The sequence below is a fragment of the Danio rerio genome, chromosome 1 (genome assembly GCF_052040795.2).
Source record: "Danio rerio strain M-AB ecotype USA chromosome 1, GRCz13ab, whole genome shotgun sequence".
Classification (NCBI taxonomy): Eukaryota; Metazoa; Chordata; class Actinopteri; order Cypriniformes; family Danionidae; genus Danio; species Danio rerio.
The window spans coordinates 31,300,131-31,310,443 of record NC_141021.1 but is presented as its reverse complement, the minus strand read 5'-3'; the positions used below and the strand labels follow the sequence as shown (position 1 = coordinate 31,310,443).

The 10,313-nt window shown below is 36.9% G+C and overlaps 1 long non-coding RNA gene across 1 annotated transcript; it reads left to right on the top strand.

The window, feature by feature from the left end:
* The first annotated feature begins 3,869 nt into the window (after window positions 1-3,869).
* LOC141385770 (uncharacterized) lies at window positions 3,870-9,402 on the top strand. Its single transcript, XR_015476638.2, has 5 exons — window positions 3,870-3,924; window positions 6,494-6,627; window positions 6,714-6,756; window positions 6,845-6,991; window positions 8,302-9,402. It is a non-coding gene; the product is annotated as an uncharacterized LOC141385770 (long non-coding RNA).
* The last annotated feature ends 911 nt before the right edge of the window (window positions 9,403-10,313 follow it).

Sequence of the window (10,313 nt, the reverse complement as noted above, 5' to 3'; positions counted from 1 at the left end):
AATCGAAGCGATTCATGGCGGGGACAGACGTGCTCGCATCGTCATGGAGTCCCATAGCACACCTAAAGAAATGGTCGTCCTGGCTGGAACAAGCACACTTCTTGCGGTGTTTAACCGAAACCCCAACCTTCTGATATGGGTGAGAACGACATCTCGATGCCGAACTGCCATATCTTGAGTCTGAGCTAGAATTAGCCAATCGTCTATTTAGTTTAGGATACGTATCCCCTGCATACGAAGTGGAGCTAGTGCCGCTTCGACTATTTTGGTAAAGGTTCGAGGTGACAGAGCTAGGCCGAATGGAAGAACCCGATACTGGAACGCTTCGCCCCCGCAAGCGAACCTCAGGTATTTCCTGTGTTGGGGAAGGATGGAAATATGGAAGTATGCGTCTTTCAGGTCTATCGTCACAAACCAGTCCTCGGACTGAATTTGTGACACCACGTTTTTGATGGTTAACATCCTGAACCTGAGGGCCTCGACGGACCGATTTAGATTTCTCAGATCTAATATGGGACGCAATCCCCCATCCTTTTTGGGAACTATAAAATACCGGCTGTAAAACCCTGACTCTTTGTCGAGTGGGAGAACACGCTCTATTGCGCCTTTTATTAATAAGGCCAGTACTTCCTGTTCCATAACCAGAGCCTGTTCTGGCTTCACTATGGTGGGTGCAATACCGTTGAAGCGAGGTGGGAGTGCACAAAACTGTATTTTGTAGCCGTGTTCTACTGTGAACAGGACCCACTGGGACACCATCGGCAGGTGTTTCCACGCTGCCAAAAAATGTGCTAGGGGTACCAGCCTCTCGAGACTGGCCTCTGGTTGTTCTTTGACCCCCCTGCAGAGGGGGTGGGGCCCCCAATGCCCTCAGACACTGAGGAACGCCCACCCCGGGAGACACAGAGCCCCCCACCAGCATACGTGGTGAGGTGGTCTCTCCCTTTCTCCGCGGACCCTGGTTCAGTGAGAGCGCTGAATGGTGCTCTCGGTGTCCAGGGGGGGCCCTGGAAAGCCTGACTCCCAACACGTCAGGACTTAGTTTTATCCTTTGTACTTCATGATATGAGGAGCTGGTTGACGGCTGGCCCTGACTTTTTGATCTTGGGGGGAGAAAGTCCCCGAGGGAGCTAGAGCGTTTTTTAACTCTGTCGAGGGATTCGGCGACGCGATCAACGGCGTCACCGAAGAGCCCTGAGCTCGATATTGGAGCGTCCATAAGAATAGCTCTATCGGTTTCTGACACTTCTGCTTGTGTCAGCCAGAGGTGCCGCTCAGTAGCCACAAGGGTAGCCATAGATCGCCCCAAACTAGAGGCTGCCTCTTTAGTAGCTCTTAAAGCTAGATCTGACGCCCGAAGAGCTTCTCGAAGCTGTTCGGGTGTTGCTCCCCCACCATCTAGGCACTCTTTAATTAGGTCAGCCTGATATGCCTGCAGCACTGACATGGTGTGCAGGCATCCAACAGCCTGACCAGCCGTCATATATGCTTTACTGACTAGACCCGATGTTAATCTTAATGGTCTCGACAACAAAGGAGGGACCCTTGCAGATTTTAGATCTGAACGACGATGACACGCTAAGTCCTCTTCTATCATTGGCATTACTGTACATGCCTTTTCCCCTAGCCCACGAACTGCTGAATAAATAGCTGTTTTTGGTGTCATTAACCATGCTGAATACGGATTTTTCCATGATTTAGAAACCGCATCATGTAGCTCGGGACAAAAGGGGAGGTCCCTTAGTGGAGGATCTACTCTGCTGGGTAATTCTCTCTCATCCAGCATTCCTGTCAGACGCAGCTGCTGCTGCTCACGTGCTGGCTGCCAATCTATTACTTCGAACCTGTCAGCAGCACGTGAAATCACCTCCACTAACTCCTCATATTCCACTGACTGGGGCGGCAGATTCCCCGACCCTCTTTTTATTTGTTGCTGCGGCGCCTCGGTTTCCTCGGAAACGGAGGACGCCGCCCTCCCACGAGGCGCAGAAGAAACCGCAGAGCGTGCTTCTGACGCTCCCAAAGGAGGATTAGATCTCACGGATCCAGAGAGAGAAAGGACAGAGTCCGTCTCCATCTCATCCGCCAGATCTAGCTGCGAACCCCACGACCGAAGTCGACGCTCAGCCTCAGCACGAGCGGGACCCGAACCGCGAGGAGCGTACGCCACGGGAGCTTTATTAAAGAACTCTCTCCGATTGCGCAGCTCTTTACGGGAGAGAACGTCACAGTGTCCACAGTCAGCATTCTCAAATGCTACCAGGGCATGCTCTTCTCCCAAACACTCTAAACACAAATCATGTGAGTCACCAGCCGTAATAAAGCGAGGGCATGGAGGCACACAACGTTTAAAGTTTTTCTCTGCCATACCAAAATAAAAAAGTAAGTTGTCAGTTTTTTTGTATTTTGTGTATGCAAATCAGTAATGAAAGTTCACAGAAAGAGGGTGTATTTTCACGTGCGTGCTTCTTGAAAGCAAAGAAGTTGATACTGAATGCTCAGTACAGGCTTTTATACTCTCTGGTCTGACGACACCTGCTTAATTACATTAGATTGATTTCACATGTGCTTCAAGACGCGTATAAAAGAGGTGTTCCCCCTAGCGTTCTGGTTAGACGCAGTGTTGAAGTTCCCTAGAAGGGGAAATACTAGTTAAACATTTTTCTGAATAATCTCTGTGTGTTTAAAGTGGTTTTAAATATGAACTAGGCAGAGAGGGGACTGAAATTCCTGACATGTCGACAGTCTGGAAGAAGGTCTGCTTCAGGAGTGGTAAGAATCTATCTATTTTAAGAACAAAAGTTTCACAGGACAGATAGAAGCTAAAGAGTCAAGATATATTATAAGGTATTAAATAAATAGAAATATTATAAAGTAATGTAATAAGATAAATGAAATAAAAAAATATTCATGGTTGAATAAGATTTTATAAATAAAAAGTGTTAATAAAAATACAACTGGAAGTTAGACTAATAAATATTAAGAAATTAAAAAAAAAATTAAGCATAGAACTAACTACATATGGAGATAAATTGATATATTAATAAGGAAATAAATTTACTAAATCAGTATGAATCAAAAATAGATGTCAATAATTTGAGTAAAGAAAAAACTAGAGAAGAGGAAAAATTTAATGAATATTTATTAATGAAAGAGATAATGATCAAATGTTTAAGGAAAATAAGTTTAAAGAAAAATGAATTAGGAAAATCTAAGAGACAAAAATGCTAATTTTTGAAAGGGAAAAGAAGCATAGGAAAATGGAGAAAAAAGAAGTCCAAACTTTGTTTAATAGAATAAAAAGAGAAGATGTTTATATATATATATATATATATATATATATATATATATATATATATATATATATATATATATATATATATATATATATATATATATATATATTAAACAGATAAAATAAAAATTAGAAAAAACAGTAACATTTTGAAGAAACTAAGATTTGGCTTTAAAAGATAAAATTATGTTTAAGTGCAATAAAAAATTGTTGTGGTGTAAGTTGACTGTTGTCATCTGTTTTAAAGTCAGCTACAGGCTGTCATCTGAGCCAACAGCTATTTGTAGTAAAGCAGTGATTCAGATGTAAAGCATAGACAATGAGGAGACATTAAAGAACATCATACACTGTAAAAAATCCAACTTGCAAATTGCTAACTCAAATCAAAATTGTAAGTTGGGTGGACATATTTTGAGCTCAGTGTTGAGTTTACTTTTAAAAATGAGTTAACTGAAGGTGTAAAACTGGTTTGTTCAATGAAAGTAAATACTTAAGTTGAGCAGACTTTACATTTTGAGTTCTTCACTGGATCATCTACTTCCCGTCTTTGCACATGCTCAGTCTGTCTTCGGGTGCCATTTTGCACGAGGTGTCCTCTCACCAGCAGCAGCTGCCATCTCCTGATTCAGGTAAGCTTTGTTTTAGCTTTATTATCAAAATTAATCTAAATAGCGTGCAAATCTAAAGTAAAATGTAATGTTATGTTCCCAAAAAACTAAAGCCGCTTTTCCACTATCGTGCTGAATTGTTCTTTAAACAGAACTGTTCCATTCCGTGCCAAACTGGGCCAGACAGCACGGATACGGTTTCATTTTCCACTGTCGTGCTGCGACAAAGCTCTTTAAAACATTACACAAAACGCATCAGTAGTTGCCTTGGTAACGCAATGTAAACGGCTCCCTTTGTTCAATTAAAGTTAAATAAGAGCCGAAACTTTTTTTTTTTTTCATAAAAGCAAAAGCAACCATGTGACTAAACACTGTTATGCCGCTCTATCAAATAGGGGTGCTAAATGTGCACCCTTATTTATTTATATGTTTCGCAGCTCTGGCTAAATTTTATTTGGAGGGAAAATGACCAAAATGTACCGTGATGATTGAAAATAATTGGAGGGGAAATAAATAATATTTAAAATCTCTGAACATAACAGAAAAATAAACAATGATAAGACAACAATAATAGTGCATTTGCATTATAGTGGCAGAAATATAATTTTGGACAGGCCTTGTCAAAGGTGAGCGGGCACTTTCACTAATAAATACACAGCACATAAATATTTCATTTTTATCAATTAATTAAATTACACTGCGTTTTTATATCAAAAGTTGATAATGATATAAAAAATACTACATTTTGATGGTAAAATGAAACCAATTAAGCGATGGCTGTTATTTGTTTTACTATTCAAACATTAAATAACGAATGCAGCAAGTGAAAAAAAAACGAATATGAAACAACACATATATTGCAGGATTTAAAGCATATAAAGCACTATTATATTCAGCAAAATGCTGCTCTATTATCTTTTTATTTTGATCATTTTATTTTCATTATTATAATTATTTTTGTGCTCATAATTAACTAACAAGCTGTAGGCGAATTATTGCTAGACGTTTTAGAAAATATTTGTGTAGCTATATTAAAGATCACCACAAAAAAACAAAAACACAGAAACATGTTACATGCCTCATAAATGTCATATAACTTATGTATAACTGAATCATATAATTGCCTATAGCTGAAATGATGAAAATTGCTCATTTTATTTTTATAAAACATTTGTCAAAACGTATTGATATTTTTTGAGTAAAAGAAATACTGACATTTAAGAATCCATATTTATTTAATTCATTAATTCTTTTGACTTGTTTATTAGTGCATATGCTATAATATAAATCATACAACAGTACCTTGGACAGTTACAGTGCCGCTCCGTAAAGCTTTCAAGCAATGTCTTTTGGACGGCCGACATTACAACACGAACACGCCGTCCTTCAGGTGGTCTCGCCGGTATTAACAAGCTGTCCTGGCTTTGAATTAAAAAGTGCAATTATTTCCTCGTTGTTTAAAGAGTCTGCAAGTTCGTGTTTCATGGGTGATGTTGTTGTGGAATTTGGACATCGACGATGCAAAGCGTGACTTTATTCGCTTTATTTGATGCGCAGCAGGAAAAAAAAGTCAGCAGCGCAAGTCGCTGGCATGTCTCTCCCGGATCAGAGCGAGTTTTGTGCTGTGAAATACTGCGCTGCGTGCAATAAACTCACATTCAGGCAGGCGAAGTAGGTCTGTATTCAAGTCAATAAAATAATAACTTTAATGAATAAAATATCTTCGTAAGAATGTGATGAGTTATTCACTTCTCTGCCAGAGACTGCTCTATGGTTTTAAAACCCTTTTCAAACTGTATCGTTTAGACCTGGATCATTATTTTATATTAAATGTACTGTAGTTTATTGAGGATGTCTGATGACTAGCGCGCTTCTGCTGAGCCAGCTGTGGTAGCTTAGCAAAAGAGTCGCGACGTCAACACACAGAATCTGTCAGCACAGTTCAGCACGGTTGTCTAACCGTGCCGAGAATTCCGGGCCGAGAACGGTTTGTAATCGTGCCGCGCCGTTCCAGGCTCAGTGGAGAAACAACCGTAACCGTACCGAAGTGTTCTTAGAACGGTTTGGCACGATAGTGGAAAAGCAGCTTAAGTTACATCGTGTGAAGATCATTTCTGACAAGCTCGGGCTAACAAGCTAGCCACCTGTGACGTTTGCTTCATTTGAAGGACTGTTTAACGTTAATTTGCTTCTTAAACTGGAGGGAAATGTAGTGAAATATTGTTGTTGCAAACAGACATATCTGAGCGGCCGGTCACCACTGTATTGTTAACCCTGTTGTGTCTGTATTAAAACAGCAATGCGATAACATTAAAACCACTTCAAAATAATATTTAGCATACCACTTTAAATATACAGTCACTAGTAGTGTACAGTACATATAGTATTCCAGGAGCTTGTGGTTTTTATGATTATTTATTTGGCATACATTAACCATTTATGAGTTAAGTAACATGTATGTATGTATTATTTAAATCTTCTCTTTTTATGTTTGCAATATTTATTTTATATTGTGCTTTTTAAAAACATCAGTTTAATTTATGAAAACAATTTGACCTGCAATGTTACATTTTTATTTACTTTTTTATAGGTTTGTAATGCAGTGTAAGTTTTGCAAATTTGTAAACAGTAGCTGAGAAGTTACACTACAGGCTACATCGCTATCAAGGACCATCCTGGCAGCAGCCTTGTTTGTTCGCAGACTGCTTCTGCACTTTAAAGACTGTAGGTGCATTAAAATCACATTTGACATTAGCACATTAACAGTCTGCTGCAGTTACTGACTATTTGATTTTTTTAACCTCCTGTAGCTGATGTCCGAAAACAGTGGCCTGCATGTTTTTGGGAGTTTAGGCAAGTTTGCATTTAAGATTATTTATTTCAAAATGTATAACCCTTGTTCACAATTCATACTATTCATTTTTTTATGGTCTGTTTGTAGGTCTATGCTGAGTTTTACAGGATTACTCAAACCAACCTCAAAGATACCTTCTCTTTTTCGGATGAATACGCTATCAAGTTTTATGGATCATGTGGTGGGCGATATGGAGAGATAATAAGGACCGCCCTGGACCAACTGGACAATCAAGTAATTATTTAGCATTCAATCATATCACTGATTAAAGAAGGGCATATTAAACTTTATGGAGTTTACCATGGAGTTTCTCTTTTTGTGTGCAATATTGGAATTCATGCAGGTAATTAATCTTTGAAGTTACAAAACAGTTTGTTCCCTAAAAGAAAAGTTTGTAGCACTGTTTTCACCTCAGTAAAGGATGCTACATTTTCATCACTTAGTCTTTAGTAGAACAACCATGACTGAGTCCGGCTGACCAGGGAGTGAAAACAGGTGCTGCAACAATAATTATAAAGCAAATTTCATTTTTAATAATTAAAACATGTTGGGAATTTCTGATGAAAATGACTAACCTGTGAATAACCATAATTAATGCCCTTCAATTGTAAAGTGGTGCCACCTGTCATCTCTCAGGGTCAGAGCATCTGGTTTAATGTGACAATAGCTAATGACCTATGGCAAGCCGTTTTAACTTTTATTCTATAGCCCGTACTAGTATCTATTTTCTTGTTACTAGTACTTATATTTTAGATACTAGTATCTTTTCCATTAAGTACTAGTACTTATTTATTAGATACTAGTACTTATTTATTAGAAACTAGTACTTATTAAATAGATACTAGTTCTTATTTATTAGTTACTAGTACTTATTTATTAGATACTAGTACTTATTTATTAGTTACTAGTACTTATTAAATAGATACTAGTTCTTATTTATTAGTTACTAGTACTTATTTTAATAGTGACTAGTTACTATTCTGTTGTTACTCGTAATGAATTAAACATTTTCCCATTCATTTCTATGGGATCTCTAATTGAGATATCAACTATTCAGTTTTGACTAGTATGTATTCCAGCTGTGACTAGTGCATATTTTTATCTACTAGTAGTTAATCATTAGGTACTAGTACCTGTTACTGAGATGCTACTACCTAATTAATAGATACTAGTACTTATGTATTAGATACTAGTTCTTATTCATCAGGTACTAGTATCTATTTAATAGATACTAGTACTTATTTATTAGATACTAGTACTTATTAAATAGCTTACTAATGTTTATTCATGTAGAGTTGATGCTTAACGGATAATCAATTCACTATTTGCTAATGCTTAATAAATGATTCATTATTATAAAAGTGTTACCTGAAAAGTTTTATAAATAGAAGGTATATAAATGACTGTGTTACTGACATTACTACCTTTAGTTTCCAAATTAAGTTGCTTTGCCTTTGCTTTTTTTTACCTTGCTTTTTGGAGATGTTTGTGATTTAGCAGTAAAAATGTTTTTCATCCTCTTTTTATGTTTCTTTTTACTGCAGGACACAGAGCCAGAAGATATTTGCACAAAAGAGATGGAGATGGACATCCTTAGCACTGTTGAAGATGATGTTGCCACTCTTCAGACCAACCTAAATGTAAGGTGCCTGTCTGTGGTTCTGGGAGAGCAAATCGTGCTGGTAAAGATCTTCCAACAGCTGTTGTTCTCCTCTTTGGTTTGATTAATTTCCTCATTATGAACTACCACAAAGAACTGAAACACATCTTTGAAACTATTCAGAAAGTGTTTATTGGCCTTGATCCTCAGTGCTCAGCAAGAGTCCAGTCTTTCAAAAACAAAATGCATTTGTTTGTACACTGAAATAGTGTTACTCTTGGTGTTGTCACCAAACTTAAATTCAGTTTTGATTTTACATTTTCAAATTTTAAAAACATCCATTTCCCACCAATTGATAGATTGGCTGTTGTGTTCAAGCGCTCAACATAAATGACTGTGATTGGCTGAGAAGTTCACCATTTCACTGCTCTTCACTGATGTTCATGGAGTGCAAACACAGATACACACACACACACACACACACACACACACACACACACACACACACACACACACACACACACACACACACACAAACTGGAGTGTTTCAAAATGTCGCATAGTCGATCCATCAGCGTAACACTTGTGTCAGCTTATACACAGAGGAGTTGATCAATGTGAAATTCTTAAGTGTCCCTGTATCTGTGGTTACACTCAGTAAACAGCAGAGAGTTTGGTGAACTGATGATCTTCACGCCCAATCAGTCTTTTCTGTTGAGCATGTGAACACAATGGCAATATAACAGTGTTTAAAACATGGTCAACAACGCTCAAATGTTAGCAGGAAATGGACGTTTTTAAAATTATAGAACTGATGGGTAACAAAATTAAAATATCGTGACAAAACGAATTACTTTTGCACTTTGAAAAAAATGTTGATAGTGCAAGCATTTTAAATATTACTATTGCTTAACTCGAGCACTTAAAAGGCAATATAGGATTTGAGGATTTACCTTTTTGTTGCCTCTTTTCCTTCACTGGACTGCAGTACATTTCATTTGGACAGAAAGCTGTTTGCAGAATTGTCAATAAATATATTTTTTGATATTGTGTTTTATAGTGTGTTTTGTAATCTCTTAACTTCATACTTAGAGTCATACAGGTATTTGTTTGAGAAGCGCAGATATAAGATTTCCATAAAATTATGAATTAAAAGATAAAGATTAAATCAACTTAAAAAATTAAGGCAACCAGCTGCACAGCTTTGAGTTAACTGAACTTCTGTTAAGTTGTGCCAACTCATTTATTACAGTTTACTCAACCCCTGTTTAATTTTAGGCAAACTCATAATGACAAGTTAGATAAACTTAGGCTTGAAAGTTGTCATGACTTAAACCAGCCATTTCAGTCAACTTAAAAAAATAATTTGGCACAACTTCAACCACTGAAGTTGAGTAAACTCAAAATTTTTTTGCAGCCGGTTGCTTTAGAATTTTAAGTTTACTCAACTTTTTATTTTTTACAGTGTAGAGTGAGGTAAAAAATTGTATAATTAATATTTTATGTACCTAAAAATTAATTTAAAATTAAAAATTGCATTTCAGATAGGAAAAATGCTTAAAGTAAACAAACACGTGGAGTTAAAATAGTAATATGAACTCTAGCTATTGCAGTAAGGATATTGAACAGGTATATTAGACATTAGGCCACCATATAGTACTGTTGAATTAAAACAGGTATGGAAATGTTAGAGAAATTAAAATAATGTAAGATGTAATGTAACTAGTGAGGAAACACTAGAATAAGATTAGGAAAAATAAGTGAAGCACAATCTGAAGCCAAAGAAATTAATTATAAGAACATTTAACAAATAGAAAATTAAGCATATTTACATATGATAAAAATGATTGAGAATTAGAAAAAATAAGTTGTTAAACAGCAAACAAAAATGGATAAATAAATAAATTAATTAATAAAAAAATGGATAAAAGGAGTCTTTATTTGATGAAGGAAAAA